Source organism: Pseudophryne corroboree, chromosome 10 (assembly GCF_028390025.1).
Source record: "Pseudophryne corroboree isolate aPseCor3 chromosome 10, aPseCor3.hap2, whole genome shotgun sequence".
In the NCBI taxonomy this organism is placed as follows: domain Eukaryota; kingdom Metazoa; phylum Chordata; class Amphibia; order Anura; family Myobatrachidae; genus Pseudophryne; species Pseudophryne corroboree.
In genome coordinates, this window is record NC_086453.1 from 310,663,419 (window position 1) to 310,680,493 (window position 17,075).

Below are 17,075 nucleotides of genomic sequence, written 5' to 3' on the forward strand. Positions count from 1 at the left end.
AAGGGTAGAGTTCCACCTTCTTACCACCTCTTGCTTCAGTTGATGTCAAGGTTAATTAAACTGTTCTTGTAGATGCTGCAATCTCCTGCATGCCATTGCTGAATGCCGAAAATGTCCCAAAATTTTTCGGGCCACAGACAACATCTCCAGCACACCCCTGTCAGTTTTTAAAAAGCCCTGTACCACTAAGTTGATCATGTGAGCAAAACAGGGGATGTGTTGGAATTCACCCAACTGTAATGCTTTCACAATATTTGTGGCGTATCAGATATCACAAAACCTGAGGGGAGTCCTAATTGGTTAAGCCATGTTTCTATGACATCCCTTAGTTTTTCTAAGATGTTGTCAATGGTAGCCCCATATTGAATCTGGTACTATAAAGAGTATTCTGCCTCTGAATGACCGGGTGTTGTCTGTTAGATACTGCTTCTGCTGAAGGCAATCAACCCACCTAGTGGACTGTCACACTCATGTTATCTTTAGTTTGCCCACTATTGCTTGTCCACATGTCTGTGGTTAAGTGGACAGTGGGTACAATGGCATTTTATAGGTTAATAATTAAGTTTTTTTTAGCGGAATGGTACAGCCAAGGAATGGCTTTTCAGCTAAAATGGAACTGAGATGGAATTTGGTACCATGGACACAGGACCACAATTAAATGTGTTAAACCCACTGCATTAATGGCGGATATTGGACACAGATCTAATACAAGCATAGCGGTGAGGGCGTCAGTGATCCACCGTGTGACTGGATGAGAGCTGGTATACTTGTTTCCCATTGCAAAGAATTGTTTCACAGTTAATTGATTTTTTACAATACTACTAGTAGTCTTCATGGTCCCCTTCAGGGATGAAGAACTAACCCCAGCAGCAGGCATAGCGCTCAAGGATTCTTCAAGTAATCCTGGAATGGGGAGGAGTTACCTAGCCTTAACAATTTGGATGCAGGACTACCTCTGATGATTACTGAGGATACTGAAGATGATGGTGTTGGTGGTGAAGATTGCAGGTGCAGGTATGTAGTTGAGAAAAGGGATCTAGCTGATGCTGGACTGCTTGTTGTCATTTTTTTTAACACCATTTTGACAAATGTTGTCAGGGTTTGGGTAAAAATATTTCCACACATCCGAGGTGGATTTGTTGGTCCTATGCCCAGGCATGACAATTGCCATATTCTTATCATGGCCAAGAGCTGCTTTCACTGATGCCTGACACAAAGAACATCCTCAATATTCTCATTAGTACCAGCATCAGCTACACAAATATGCCCCTTATCCTCTTGCAATTACCACAGTGGCATCCTCAGTTTCTATGTCATCAGCTATACCTCTGCTCTTCTCCCCACATCTCCCAAGGTGTCCTCCCAACTACATCCCCACCAGCTTAGTTTAGAGGTAGGCAAGACATTTTTATGCAAGCGCTGTGGTACTATGTACCACTGTAAATATATTTTCAATTATTTTTTTGTGGTGTCAGACTGAAGTTGCTGAGGAGACCAGCTTGGATCAAACCTGTTCCCAGAAATCCACCCCCAGGGTCTGCCCTGTGTCATTCACCCAGGACTCTTCGTGGGAATCCAAATGAGGCAAATTATGAGAAAGCATGAGTCTGTAGATAGTGGAAAGAAAGCCTCTAGCTGGAGAGTTGAGGAGGCATAGTGATTTGAGTGTTATTCTCATTGAAGGTTTCTTAGGGGGATTAGATGAGGTATAAAAAATATGCAATTGCAGGTACTAATAAAAGCATTGAGAAGGGAGGAGATACCTCTACCAAAGGTCTGAAAAGGAGGAGAAAGAACCTAATAAGGCAATATCATTTAGAAACAGCGAGGATACCCTTTCCTACCTATACAGAAAATACCCTATGACCAAAGCTAGGAGGAAAATCCGGTTTGTCCCATAGAGGCCGAAACAAGAGCGATGAATAAATGAGTGCAAGACCTTTGTACATCTGTACTACAAAGTTTGGATGCCAGGGGTTCGATCATGAGAGCAAAGATTAAAGGTGGCAAGGTGCATCCCTGCCTTGTACCATTTTTTAATTAAAAAAGTGATGAGGCCAGGCCGTTAAAAAGGACACAAGCTGACGGGGATATATAAAGGGATTTAATGCCCATGAGGAAGTGCCCCGAGAATCCAAAATGTTGAAGGGAGGAGATCCATTAAGGCCAGGAGACCCTATCAAATGCCTTTTCTGTATCTAGCCCCATTACAAGGAATAACCCCAGCATTCTAAATCAAATCAATGGATCTCTGAATATTATCCATGGCCTGTCGTCCTGGAATAAATCCCACCTGATCCAGATGAACAAGGGATGGGATCACAGCAGCCAGTCTGATAGTCAGAATCTTGGCAAACAATTTGAGATCTGAGTTTAAAAGCGAGATAGTGGTGGTAATTTCTGCATTCAGTGGGCTCTCGGCTTATTTATAATGTCAATCTTCGACCTGGTAGTGGAGCAATCAAAAGGTGTCACTGTAAGAACGGCATTGAAAGGGTCTCCTAGGAAGGGAACAAGTGCTCTCTGAAATGTTTTATTGTAGAGTGCAGGGAGTCCATCAGGACCAGATGCAGAGGAATACTTCAATGATTTGCTATCTACCTCAATTTCCTCAGAAGTGATTTATTTATTATTATTATTATTATTATTATTATTATTATTATTATTATTTATATAGCACACACATATTCTGCAGCACTTTTACAGAGTATATTTGGCCATTTACATCAGTCCCTGCCCCAGTGGAGCTTACGTTCTATGGCTTGAGAAGCGGTGTTCCTAAACTTGCCTGGTGGAAATGTATGTAAACCAGCACAGAGTGGTTGCCAGATGCTACGTGCAATAACCATTACCTGTGTTTATTGTGAATATAATCTTTTTTATTAAATATATTTTCAAGCACTATGGAGTACCCGATATGTATGCTTTTTAATATATATATATTAAAACATTTCTCTGGCGGTACTCAATAACGACAGGAGTCAGCTTTGAGAAATGTTGTACATGCTATAATCTCTTGGATTTGTTAGCGGAGGGCACCAAACCTATTGGTATATTACTTGAATGAATCTTTATTGAGGATTAATTATTGAATGCGTACAATCATTATGTGAGAAAATCAGGGCAAATAGGAAACCCTGGGACAGATGTATTAACCTGGAGAAGGCATAAGGAAGTGATAAATCAGTGATATGTGCAAGGTGATAAAGGCACCAGCCAATCAGCTCCAATATGTAAATTAACAGTTAGGATCTGATTGGCTGCTGCCTTTATTACCTTGCACATATCACTGGTTTATCACTTCCTTATGCCTTCTCCAGGTTAATACATCTGCCCCCCTATTTCCCTATCTGTAAGGGATCTTACGATTACATAAATGCCTTGGTTACTGGGAGCATTTCTCTTTGCTTCTTAGGAGTAGAAGGGCTAGGTCATGAAAAAAGTGTAGATGTGAACCCTTGTAAGGGATGGCAGGTAGCACTCGACAAGCATAAAGTAACTGTGACTCGAGGTGGAAGAAGTGCATTCATAGAAAGGCATCCATAGAAGACTGATCTGGAGGCAGTCGTGAATGCAGTGCTCTGTGAGCACTATCTAAGAGAAGTTGATCCTTTGGCAGATCTGGAAGGACAGTCCTTCAAGGTAGTTTGGAAGGTCAGCTGTTTCTATTAATTCTGGAATATTCCAGCTGCATAGATTATTCCTGCAAGTTCTATTTTCTAACTCTTCTACATGCTCAGGTAAAAGGTTCATCAGATAATCAGAGCGCAGGGCAAAAAATTCCGGATTCATTATCTCCTGAAAGCAACAGAGCTTGTCTGTTTTCTTTTCCAGGGTGTTGGTTCAGGATCCCAACAAAACTATTTAAGATTTTAATTCATGAACTGCCACTCTCAACACCACCCTGGACATTGTCATCATTTTTTTGTAGCAAAGTATCACAAGGATCCACACTTGAGGCTAATGCATGGAGTGGAGTAGGGATCCAGCGAGATCTTGCACCAGGCAGTACAAGAGAAGGCCATTGAATTAGTAACAGGAAGTTAGGCAGACCTCGCTAGAGACACTTTCAGGGTGTGGGACACCAGAGCTTCTCGATAGTGTGTCTGCCACACATGCCGATCAGGCCATGCTCTCGATATACACTACATGGACAAAAGTATTTTGCTACACCTGTTAATTATTAAATTCAGGTGTTTCAAATAGATCCATTTCCATAGATGTATAAAATCAAGCACCTAGCCATGCATTCTCCATTTGCAAACATTTGTGATCCAAAATGGGTCGTTCTGAAGAGCTCAGTCACTTTAAGCGTGGTACCGTAATAGCATGCCACCCTTGTGATGAGACGGTTCATTAAATTTTATCCTGCTGGATATTCCACAATCAACTGTAAGTGATATTATTAGAATTGGAAGCATTTAGGAACAACAGCAACTCAGCTATGAAGCGGAAGACTATGTAAAATCACAGAGCGGGATCAATGACTGCTAAGGTGCATGGTGCGTAAAAGTTGCCAATGCTCTGCAGATTCCATATCTGAAGAGTTCTGAGTTTATGTAAGCACAAAAACTGTGCAGTGGGAGCTAAAAGGGATGGGATTCCATGGCCAAGCAGCTGCATACAAGCCTCGTATCACTAAGTTAAATACCAAGCACAGGATGGAGTGGTGTAAAGCACACCAACACTGGACTGTGGAGCAGTGAAAATGTGTTCTTTAGAGAGATGAATCACGCTTCTCTGTTTGGCCGTCAGATAGACGAGTCTGGGTTTGGCGTATTCAGGGAGAACATTTGCTGATTGCATTATGCCAACTGTTAAGTTTGGTTGAGGAGCTATAATGGTATGGGGCTGTTATTCAGGATTTGGGCTAGGCCCCTTATCTCCAGTGAAGGGCAATCTTAATGCTTCAGCATACCAAGACATTTTGAACAATGCTATGCTTCCAACTTTGTGGCAACAGTTTGGGGAAGGCCATTTTCTATTGCAACGTGACTGTGGCCCAGTGCACAAAGCAAGGACTATAAAGACATGGTTTGATGAGTTCTGCGTGGGAAAACTTGACTGGGCTGCACAGAGTTCTGACCTCAACCCCATCGAGCACCTTTGGGATGAAATGGAATGGAGATTGCAAGTCAGGCTTACTTGTTCAACATTAGTGCCTGACCTTTTAAATGCTCTACAGAATTAATGGGCACAAACTCACACATAAACACTCCAAAATCTTGTGGAAAGCCTTCCAAGAAGAGTGAAAGATGTTATAGCTGCAAAATGGGGCCAACTCCATATTAAAGTATTTGTATTTGAATACAGTGTCAATACAGTCCCTGTTGGTGTAATGGTCAGGCGTCCTAATACTTTTGTCCATATAGCGTATTTATCTTCTAAATCTGTACTGTAAATATTATTAAAAAAATGTATGTAAATCATAACATCAGCTGCATTCTCATGATCAACTATTAGAAGAAGTCATCATGTGTAAATACTGATGTTCCTTACGGCTAATGAATTTAAATTCCTGTGTTCATAATGACTATAAATAAAGAACACAAACAAGAAGCAAAGAGAGGTGAGAGTCACCCTGTCTGTGATACAACATTGAAAGATGGATTGTACCGCCAATAAGCTCTATCACGTTGATGAGTTTGAATCGAGAGCATTTCTGGAAACTTATTTTTCTGATAAACCAGAAAATGTTTTTGCAGAAGAATCTATGAAATTTCCTATGGAGAAAGTTCACCAGTATCTAAATGCAGGTATTTATACTAAACAATACTTTATCATACAGTAAATACTTAGGGGTCTATGTACTAAACCTTGGAGAGAGATAAAGTGGATGGAGCTGTGTGCATTAAGCTGCCCATAATCCTAAAGATTTATTGCCCGATCTGGCTGGTTGGAATGAAAATCTGGTAATGGATGGTAGCAAACTATTGACATGGCTGATCCCTAGACCTGAAGTGGCCAGTCTCCATTTGAGGCAACCCTAATCAAGCCAGTCTTACAAAATTTACACTTGATAAAATATAAAAAATAATATATCTGTAAGCCTGAGCGACCCCCACCACCACCCCCTTTCATCTTTCTTTCTGCTCTTCAGACACTACAACAGACTTTCGGGGACTCATGTCCCATATAAATTGTTTGTCCTCTTCACTCTTCAGGATTATTAAGAGAACTCTGAGGCTATAATTAGTACAGATATGCGCTGGGCCATTTTTGCTGGATTTGGTTTGGGATTTGGTCCATCAGCTGGTTTTGGATTCGGATTTTCCAAATCTCTGTGACTGTATTTGGATTTGGATTTTTTTTTTAAATGTACAAAAAAAGCTAAAATCACTTAATTTGGCCTTAGAGTATTATTAACCTCAATAACATACATTTCCAGTCATTTTTACACAATCATGCATACTTCTCTATTTTAAAATAGAGTAAAGAGTTAAAAAAAAACCTGCGTGGGGTCCCCCCTCCTGAACATAACCAGCTGCAGGCTCTTTGAGATGGTCCGGGTTGTTAAAATACAGGGGGGTGGATGCATAGGGGTTCCCAGTATTTTAACAACCAGCACCGGCTATTGGACCGGTCCTGATTCCAATAATATGGGGGGGGGAAGGATGAAGGGGTCCTCTGTATTTTTTAAACCAGCACTGGGCTCCACTAGTCAAGGAGATTATGCCACAGCCGGGGCACATTTATATAGGTCAATGTGGCCGTGGCCTTATCCTTCCAACTAGTCACCCCTGGCTGGGCTTGCCTGGGGGAGTGAGGACCCCCCAATAAAGGGATCACTCCACCAGTTACTCAAGGGCCAGGGATGAAGCCTGGGGATGTCCCCGCCATCTGTGGGCTGTGGATGGCAGGCTGATAGACGTAAAATGTGTAAAAAAAAGACAAAATATTGTCTTTTGCTGTGGAACTAAAAGTCCCAGCAAGCCTCCCCTGCATGCTGGCACTTGGAGAACCCCAAGTACCAGCATGCGGACATGTTGTGGAATTGTTTTCATGGCAGTGGTGTTACGGGTAATTAATTTGTGAGCCAATCAGGTAGTAGTAGATGAGGTTGGTATCAGCTGATTTTTATTAGCAGATCAGTCTCTTTTTTACAGAAATTTCCATCCTTCCTCTTTTCTATGGCATTTTCCAATCGCATTTATTTGGCAGAAAAGTGCAGCTGGTCAGTAGTATTATTATGTTTCATTTGGATTAACTCTCCTTGCAGGTTGGGTGTGGCTGACACCACTCTGCCGAGTGATGCTTACCATTCTATCGCTTTAAACTGGGAAGCTCATGGATTACACAGGTTCTGGGGCTGTTTAAAACCAGATGAAATGCAGGGTTGAAGTCAGCCAGCCACAGAACCTGTGTAATTCATGAGTGTCTCAGTTTAAAGGGTTAGTATGATACGCCTACTGGCCAGGGATCAGCCATATCACCCATGGGGGTCAAATTCCATTGATTTATAGAAGAAGGGGGAATCTGGATGATAGGTGCCTTTGGGGTAATTGTTGTCTCCCCTTTAATCTCTCTCCCAATGCATTGATTATGGGGCAACAGCTGCTGCCTCCCCACTTTATGCCCATGAAATGCATCCTCTCATATAACACATGTAATAATTGTGCTACAGTCAAGCGTAATCCATGCAATTTTTGGATTTGTACCTAAGTCATTATGTGAATCAGCACTAGCCCAGCCTCCCTTTGTTTGCCACCGAATTCAGTTGCTTATGATACAGTGTCAGATTGATGCATGAAGGGCCCACCGGGGAAATGCAGTGGTAGAGGTCCATGCTTACAGGCTTGGCTAATCATTAGTGCATGGTCTGGGCCCCTTGATAAAGACAGTATATATAGTAAATACTGCTAGTGCATGTATGATAACATACCAGATTAATAACAGCAATGCACTGTAAAAAATACACCACAGTCAAGTGCAGTATAATGTAACAAATGTAAATAATGTATAATTCAAGTGCACAATCTAGAACCTTATCATTAGAGAAGGGTGTGGGCTCCACCAGGCAGTGGGGTCCACTGGGAGTTTTACCTGTATCCCCGTGGGCCAGTCCAACCTGGAATATACTGTATATGACCTCTGTAAATGACATGCTTTGCTATCTGTCTTGTTATTTTAGAAATTAAGAATTTAATTGTTACAGGTGTATTGGTTAGATTGTCAGTCAGAAGTCAATGCCATCATCCACTGCAGAGGCATTTAGGAGATTTGTAATCATTTGCCTTCTCTCCCCACAGCTAATATCAAAGGAGAAGTTGCACTTGATGTCTGCATGGGTCCCATAGCTGTGTACCTGAACTCTGCTTGTGAATTTTTTAAAGATGTCTACGTACTGAAGTTCAAGGAGAGCTGCTCTATGGAAGTGAACAGATGGCTGAACACACGTACAGGAGCGTTCAATTGGTCTCATACATCAGCCTTTGTCTCAGAACTAGAAGGAAAATGGTTAAGTATCTCTGCAAACATCTCAATGTCTATGGTCAGTTTGCTGTCAGCGCACACTCACCTTTTTCCAAATGCTTTACACACTAGAAATAAATACATGGCAAGTCTTGTGCAGTAGCGCTGAGAAGGTATAAAATCTTCTGAGATTTATTTATGTTCTTTAGTTATAATGAAATGAAATAAAATACATTCTTAAAGATTACATATGACTACTTATAGCTAAGGACAGGGGTGGAATGTGTTGGGAAATTACAGAAGCAGCCCTAATGGGAGTGGTATGTTGAGGAGGGCGGGGTCTGTGGAGGGAGTGGTATACTCCCGCCCCATTGGATCTGATTTTGAATTGAATGTAGTAGTGACCCTCTTTTTATCTGTTGCTGCAGTTGCATCTGTGACTTTCTGCTAATGCTGTAACAAAGCCCTTCCATGGTGTATATCTGTGTGTCTGACTGTGCAAGGACTGAAATACCCCTGTCAGTGCCTACCGATGCTGCAATCATGTATTGTGCAACTATTGATGCCACCATTGATCCAGTGATGTATTAAGAGAGGAGGAGGCCCATATGCATTACTGCATTGATTGCAGTATTGAAACTTCCATCAACCCTATGGTAGGTTAGGTCTGAGTCAGTGGCGTGCGGTGAGGTCAGTGGCTGGTGAGGCACTGCAGCCATAATGTCCGCCGAATCCTGCCAATGACCCCTACCGCCGCCGAGCCAATGCCCGCTACTGCCCGAGCCGATGCCCGCTGCCACAACCAATGGCTTACAAACGCGCCCACCATCTACTGACCCAGCCCTCCGCCACTAATTTGCATCACTGCATTCTCAGTCACTGACGACAATAGTCAAACACTTCTGAGAAAGTATGGAATTCGTAATAAAATTGAGCTTTTTGCTGGTGTGTTGTGATAGTCATGCACAGATCAGTGAGATCTGTGCATGCTTATCTGTGAAAAAGGGTGTGAATGGGTTAAAATTTAAAAACAAATGCGTGGGATCCCCCCTCCTAAGCATAACCAGCCTCGGGCTCTTTGAGACAGTCCTGGTTGTTTAAATACTGGGGAAAAAATTGGACAGGGGTTCCCCGTATTTAGACAACCAGCACCGGGCTCTTAGTCCGGTCCTGGTTCCAAAAATACGGGGGACAAAAGATGTAGGGGTCCCCCGTATTTTTAAAACCAGCACCGGGCTCCACTAGCCAGAGAGATAATGCCACAGCCGGGGAACACTTTTATATTGGTCCCTGCGGCCGTGGCATTACCCCCCCAGCTAGTCACCCCTGGCCGGGGTTCCCTGGAGGAGTGGGGACCACTTAAATCAACGGGTCCCCCCCTCCAGTCACCCAAGGGCCAGGGGTGAAGCCCGAGGCTGTCCCCAGCACCCCTGGGCGGTGGGTGCCGGGTTGATAGCCATAAGTGTGTAAATAAAAAAGGATATTGTTTTTTGTTGTGGAACTACAAGGCCCAGCAAGCCTCCCCCACTTGCTGGTACTTGGAGAACCACAAGTACCAGCACACAGGGAAATAACGGGTCCGCTGGTACCTGTAGTTCTACAACAACAAAAATACCCAAATAAAAACACAACTCACACACCGTGAAAGTAAAAATTTATTAAAACACACTTACACACTCACACATACTTACCTACATTCCACGCCGAGAATCACGTCCACTTGTCCAGTAGAATCCAATAGGGGGACCTGTAGGGGAGAAAAAAGTAAAAAAAAAAAAACAAGAGAGGAGAGAGAGAGAATAAACATGTGAGAAAGGGCGGGGAGTGCTAACCTCTCCTGCAGCGTTAACTGGCTTTCTCTGCGCTCCCCTGGCATCTCCTCGGTAACCTGGCTCCTCCCCGTCCCAGCGCTGTTATTCGCTTCTTGTTGTTCACATGCACCGCCTCCTCACTGCCGCAACCACTCAGGACTCAGCATTGCGGATGCCGCGCTGAGCCTTGGTATTCACTGGCGACACATGTGCTCATATCACATCATCTGAAGAGGTAGCTGTGACGCTGAAACAACAGGAGCGAATAGCAGTGCCAGGATGGGGAGGAGCCAGGTTACCGAGATGTCTGGGGAGAGCAGAAAAGGCATTTAACGCTGCGGGGGAGGTTAGTACATCCCACCCAAAAAAAAGACACAAGGAATGGGAAAGAGATGAGAAAGAGAAGTGGGAGGAAGGAGTACAGAAATGAGCTACTTATAACAAAGAAAAGAAATAGGAGAGAGAGAGAGAGGTCTTTTCATCGCTGGGTAATGGCATCTTCAGATGACGTTTTCCTATACCTTGCAAAGCTGAAAAGGCTTCTGTTTGACTCCCCCAGGCTGCCGCGCAGAGGAGGAAGCCGGCCTGAGCATTGCTGCGGGAAGCGCCGTGGAGACCAGGGGAGACGACAGGTGCTGCAGAGAGCCGGGAGCCGTGACGGATGACGAGACCCGCCAGCCGCCGCCAAAGGAGCCCCGCCAGCCGCTGCTGAAAGAGGACCCGCCAGCCGCCGCCACTTGCCGGCGGAAGCAGCAGGTGCCTTCTGAAATCATCGGCCCGCTGCAGGGGAGACAACTACACGGGGGAGGGAAGCGGAAGGCTCCGACCCTCCACCAGCTATTAATCAGCAGCAGCGGCCACCTCACATTCCGCCGGGGTCACGGATGTTAACTCACCAGCGGCGCCGCTATGACAGGACGGTAGGAGAGGGAGGTGAGCGACGCTGCAGCATGTGGGTGATTGGACCAGCGGATCCAGCCCAGGATCCGCTGTCCAATCACATCAGGCCCTGTCCCAGAGGCACTTCTACTAGTGCCGCTGTATCGTCGTTTTTTCAATGGGCTTTTGCAGCCCAGTCCTTGGCCCCGCCCCCCACTTTATGCCCATTAACACTGACAACGGGAGGCACTGCTAGCAGTGCCTCCTATACTAGTCTAAAGTCTCAAAATTATTTCAGTATTATAACGAAGATACATATGACACATAATATGTGTCATATGTATCTTCCTTGTATTATTTTCATCATAAATGACAGGGGAGGCACTGCCTCCCCTGCCTCCTCTGACTGCACGTCCCTGGTCTGAGTATGGCCTCCAATGTGAGTGATTCAGCATCTCTTTATGCAACCACTTTCAGCTACACCCGTGTGTCACTCTAGTAATATGCCACTAAGCCACGTCCGCGTCTGATTAGCCAACCAACCGAAACTGCATAATAAAGGGCAAAACATTTCTACGATGATTGTTCATGCATGAGTCTGAATCTGTACTGTTATTCTGTACAAACACCTTTGGGATGTATGCGCTATGCAACTCAGAGGCATGCACAGATGAAAAACATCACTGCTCCCTACACTGCCACTGACTCAGAATTAGGCCCATGATTTTCTGTATTATGCTATAGTAGGACTTACTGTATAAAATGTTATATAAAGGGACATGCGCTTGTGTATCTAAAGCCTCTTTTGTGTCTCTTCAGCTTCAAGCCACCTGTGTCTTTCCAGTCCCCCAGTGTCTCCCAAGTCATCCCAGTGTCTCTCCAGAACCATTCTTCCCTATGGCTCTGCAGCCCCCTGGAGTATTTGTGACTTCAGCCCCTTGTGTTTCTTTGACTTGAGTCCAGTCCCCTGTATGTCTTCATCCTGCCTGTGTCACTCCAGACCCCTATGTCTTTGCAGCTCCAAGCCACCCATGTGTCTTGTTCCCCTGTATCTCTCCAGGCCACTCTGTATCATCCCAGTCCCTTCAGCGTCTCTCCAGAACCATTCCCTCTTGTGGCTCTCCAGCATCACCGGAATCTCTGTGGCTCCAGCCAGTTGTGTCTCTTCAGCCTGACTGTGTCTTTCTAGTTCAAGTTCCTACATGATGCATCCCTCAAGTTCCTGATGCACTTACCTTCTATTTCTGCCTTCTGGCTGCTCCTCTTTGATGCTCCTATACTCAGCAACACAGCATGACATCATAGAGCTGTGTGCACTGCACCTGACCAAACTGAACAAGAAAAGCTTTATTTTGCGACTTGTGCCACCCAGCAGATGATTCAGCCAGCAAGAGAACTCCCTGACCTGGATTCATGCCTGCACCCTGCTGATTACTGCAGCAGCCTAAGCAAAGAACAGCCGGAACCGAAATGGTTGGGGGCAGACTTATCTATAGGCCCCAGACTCGCCCAGGGTACACTTGTCACCTGGCCTGAAGGGGAGCATGGGGGAAGACCCATCAGGAACTGTCCAGTGCTCACAGTGTCCCAATACACCAGCAGCTAAGTTTATTTTAGCAGCTTTAGGGGGACATGTACTAAGCAGTGATAAAAGTGGAGAAGTGAGCCAGTGGAGAAGTTACCCATGGCAACCAATCAGCATTGACGTAACATTTCTAATTTGCATACTATACAATTGTACGGAGCAGCTGATTGGTTGTCATGGTAAATTTATCCACTGGCTCACTTCTCCACTTTTATCAATGCATGCACCCCTTAGTTTATAAATGGTTTTAAGTAGCTTCTAAAAATAAATGCAGTGGTCTACAGCCAAAATGTGTAACTTTCTGTATCATTTATAGTAGCACTCTTCAGATAAGATACTTTTTATACAGTATATTACATATATTAGATATCACAGTCCTGTATCTTTGTAAGCACCGTTCTGTCCTGCAGCTTACAGAATGTGTAATAATAATACATTTATCCTGATCACACGTTCTAACATAAAGTGACACTATAAAATGAAGAATCACTACAAATATGTGCATTCAGTATGCTTAGTAGGGGTCTCTCTCATAAATTATAAGATAGTCCCAGTACAGGAGGGAAGAATCATGTGAGTACCTCACCTGTACAGTCTCAATCCTTTTAGTTTCTGCTGGAATATGGTAATTTTCTCAACATTAATTCAGGGTAATTATTCCAATATAAGTAAAATGATCAGGAGTCTTTCTTATACAAAGTATAAAGAGAGAACTTATAATATTTCCCGGTTGTATGGACAATTGCTCTGACTTAGAGATACACATCATTTATTTTAGTTATTAAGAAATATATGTACAACATATTCCACAGCAATTTAGAGACAATATATGGCCATTAACATCAGTGCCTGTCCCAGAGGAGCTTACAATCTATATTTCCTACTGTATGCATACACACTAGTGTTAATCAAACCCAAGACCTCAGTGCTGTAAGGTGCCAGACATCTGATCCGTATTAAGGAGAGGATAAATGTATCATGAGATTTTGGGCAAAAACCTCCTTTCCTCAATAAGAATATTTAAAAAATAAGGTATTGCGCTGACTCACTGGTGGAGAAATAACTTATTAATATTTCCCTTCTTAGGGGTATTTTAATAGTAATACTGCTGCTGCTACCCAAAGTGAGGGATGTTTTGCGCCCCTCGTAATTATGATAGAAACAAGAAAACAAACAAAGTGGGAGCGCTGCTAGTAATGCTAAAAAATACAACCTTCTTTACTCATATAATTAATACTCATTAGCGGTGTTGATAATAAAATGACCTTTAATTATTACCATAACAAAAAGGGGGGAGAGAAAGAAAAAGAAAAAAAGAAATACAAAAGAAAAACAATATTAATAACACCAATGATAAAATGTATTGCTGAGATGGAATACCAGATCAGAGATATTTTATCTGATTCAAATGAAACATATAAAAATCCTGTGCAGGCTATAATAGTATTGCACAATGCCCTTGCTTAATAGCGTAGTCTCATAGGGTAATTCAGAGAGTTATTTGTTGCTGGCCAAAAGAAACATTGTTTCATTTTTGCATGAAGATATTGATACTTAGATAAAGCTTCATCCACATATAACACAATGTAGCAGTGTGGATCCAGCTGAATGCAATGTCCTTTATAGAAATAAGGATCCCTTGATCACACAGTCTCTAAATTGAGATTACCTGGGTCCCACGGCACTGGTGCTATTCCTCTATTTGTCTCCTACTGGACCTGCCAGCGTTTTGCAACAATGGAGGAGGATTTTTGTCCGTGCGTACGCTGGCAGGTCCAGTAGGAGACAAATAGAGGAATAGCACCTGTGCCGTGGGACCCAGGTAATCTCAATTTAGAGACTGTGTGATCATGGGATCCTTATATCTATAAAGGACATTGCATTCAGCTGGATCCACACTGCTACATTGTGTTATATGTGGATGAAGCTTTATCTAAGTATCAATATCTTCATGCAAAAATGAAACAAAGTTTCTTTTGGCCAGCAACAAATAACTCTCTGAATTACCCTATGAGACTACGCTATTAAGCAAGGGCATTGTGCAATACTATTATAGCCTGCATAGGATTTTTACAGACCTCTCTCATCTTTTTAAGTGGGTCAACTTGCACAATCGGTAGCTGTCCAAATACTTTTTTGCCCCACTGTAGAAAATCTCTCCTTTAAAGCTGTTGAGCAAGTTAACAGCATGGAAAGAGGAGGAGATATTTTGAAATTATTGTCTCAACCTGAAACCTTCTGGATATATACTTTAAGTACTATGTCACCAGATGGAATGAATGAGTGATGTGATAGCACTCCGTTTCTGCATAATTAGTTGGACACATTGCGCCTAAAGCTGCCTAATGGCTCACTTGACCCCATATGTTCCGTAAACTGCTGAGCCAATTTTTTAAAATGTGAATGTTTAGTCCAATGTCGCATTATCTACTCTGTACAATACATTGTTGTTAAGTTGTACATGTAGCAAAGTTCTTTATGCATTAATACTAACTTACTCATGAACACTTCTTGTAACTTTCAAATGAGACTGCACATGCTGATTGATATGTAAACATTTTTTATTTTCATGTTTATGTAATTTTCTTTGTACATACATAAAATGCAAAACTCAATAAAAAGTTATTGAATTTTAAAAATTTTTTTTTGAGGTGTGCGCCAAACCATTTTTGCTGGATTTGGATCTGATTCATTGTCCAGCATTGGATTTGGATTTGCCAAACAGCCATGACTAGATTTGGATTTTTTTTCAAAAATTGACCAAAAAAACTAAAATCAGATAATTTGTGTCATGAAAATAATCCTCCACCATTCTTTGTATGGTGACTGTATCAGAAGGAGTTATGGTAGAGGTGTCACTAATGTTTTGCAATTCTTTTAGACTCAACCATATGTAAAAATGTTGTATTGACTTATCTGCATTGCCACTGGTTCTTTTGGGAAAGCTGAGTTTTTTTCTGGCTGCCAGTGAAGAAACTGACGATGGGGCCATTTTAGTGCCATGTGTTACTTGAGCTGCCAACTTGCTCACCAGGAGCTCTTTGCATATCTTAAGATCTGGATCAGTTGGACGGAAAAACAAAGAATATGACCTAAACCTAGGATCAAGCACAATTGCTAAAATGTAGTGATCAGATTTCATGATATTGGCAACTCGTGAATCTTCTTGGGGTTTGCGTAGAGGCAAAAAGACTGTTTGGTCTAACTGGGGCACTCTTTTAATATGATATAAATGAGAAATATAATGAAAGAATGTACATAGAGGGTAAAACTTAACGTTTATTACTATCAATTAAGATTTCAGCGCAATCAAAATACATTTTTCACAGATTAAAAAGTTGTTAAACAGATAACTCCAAGTGTTTCTCTCTGTGATGATTTTTATATTCAGTGATTTCAGTATGTATTATATCAATTATATGTATCAAAAAAATAGGGAAACTACTTAGGAGTAAGTAATAGTCAAATATGACAATGATCAGAGTGAAAATTTCAATTGTTTTGTTCTCTTTTACTGGAGATGTAAACTCAATTTAGCTATGCTTAAAAAGAGCAAAAAAACAGGCTGTATTTCTTCCAGAGCAGCAATCCGTGAGTGCTGTTTTAATTAATTAGTCTATGGGTATTTATGACCATCCATCTTGCAACAATTTAACCATAGGGTATATCTGAATTGAAATGCAGAGATATAATCAGGACAGATACAAGAGGAATAAAAAACTACCAGGCACTTCTGCATGTGCCCATCTGTTACCATCGAATTAGCAATGAAAGAGTGTATATGCGCCAAATATTCTGATATTGAAGGAGGTAAAGTGCACTTCTGGTTTTCCCAGGTATATTCTGTAGCTCTGCTGTTATATGGTTCTACAGTACCTGGTATTCCCAGAAGGATCCCCCTTTCCAGTACTGACCAAGCACAACACTGCTTGGCTTCCAAGATCAGAGGAGATCGGGCATAACCAGTGTGGTATGACTGCAGGTGAAAGATGAGCGTCACTACTACTTGCCTATAATTACCCATGTGGTATGAGAGAGCGTATGACCAAGATATATGGAACAAAGTATGGTCCAAGTGAGATGTATAACAGTGAAGCAATAGATGAGAAGAAAGAATAAATGTTACATTTCTGCTGCCCAATGGGAAGTTTCTGTTGTTTGTATCAACATTGCAGAGTACAACCATGTATTGGATGAGAGAGTGTGAAACTGAGAAGGCAAGGTGGACAAACGATTGCAAAAATTATATATGTTACTCGGGGATTGGTCAAAGCAAATTCTGCAAGAAAAAAGTCTCTTTCAGTTTTATGTATCAAGAAAGTGCAGCTGACAAAATATTCTGCAATTGTTAGCAAGAAATAACAATTGTTGCAATTAACTATAAATAA

General features: G+C 42.3%; 1 pseudogene; it reads right to left on the reverse strand.

Annotated features, from left to right (window-relative positions):
* Positions 1-16,551: 16,551 nt before the first annotated feature.
* LOC134967210 (5S ribosomal RNA) lies at positions 16,552-16,671 on the reverse strand (annotated as a pseudogene).
* Between the last annotated feature and the right edge of the window lie 404 nt (positions 16,672-17,075).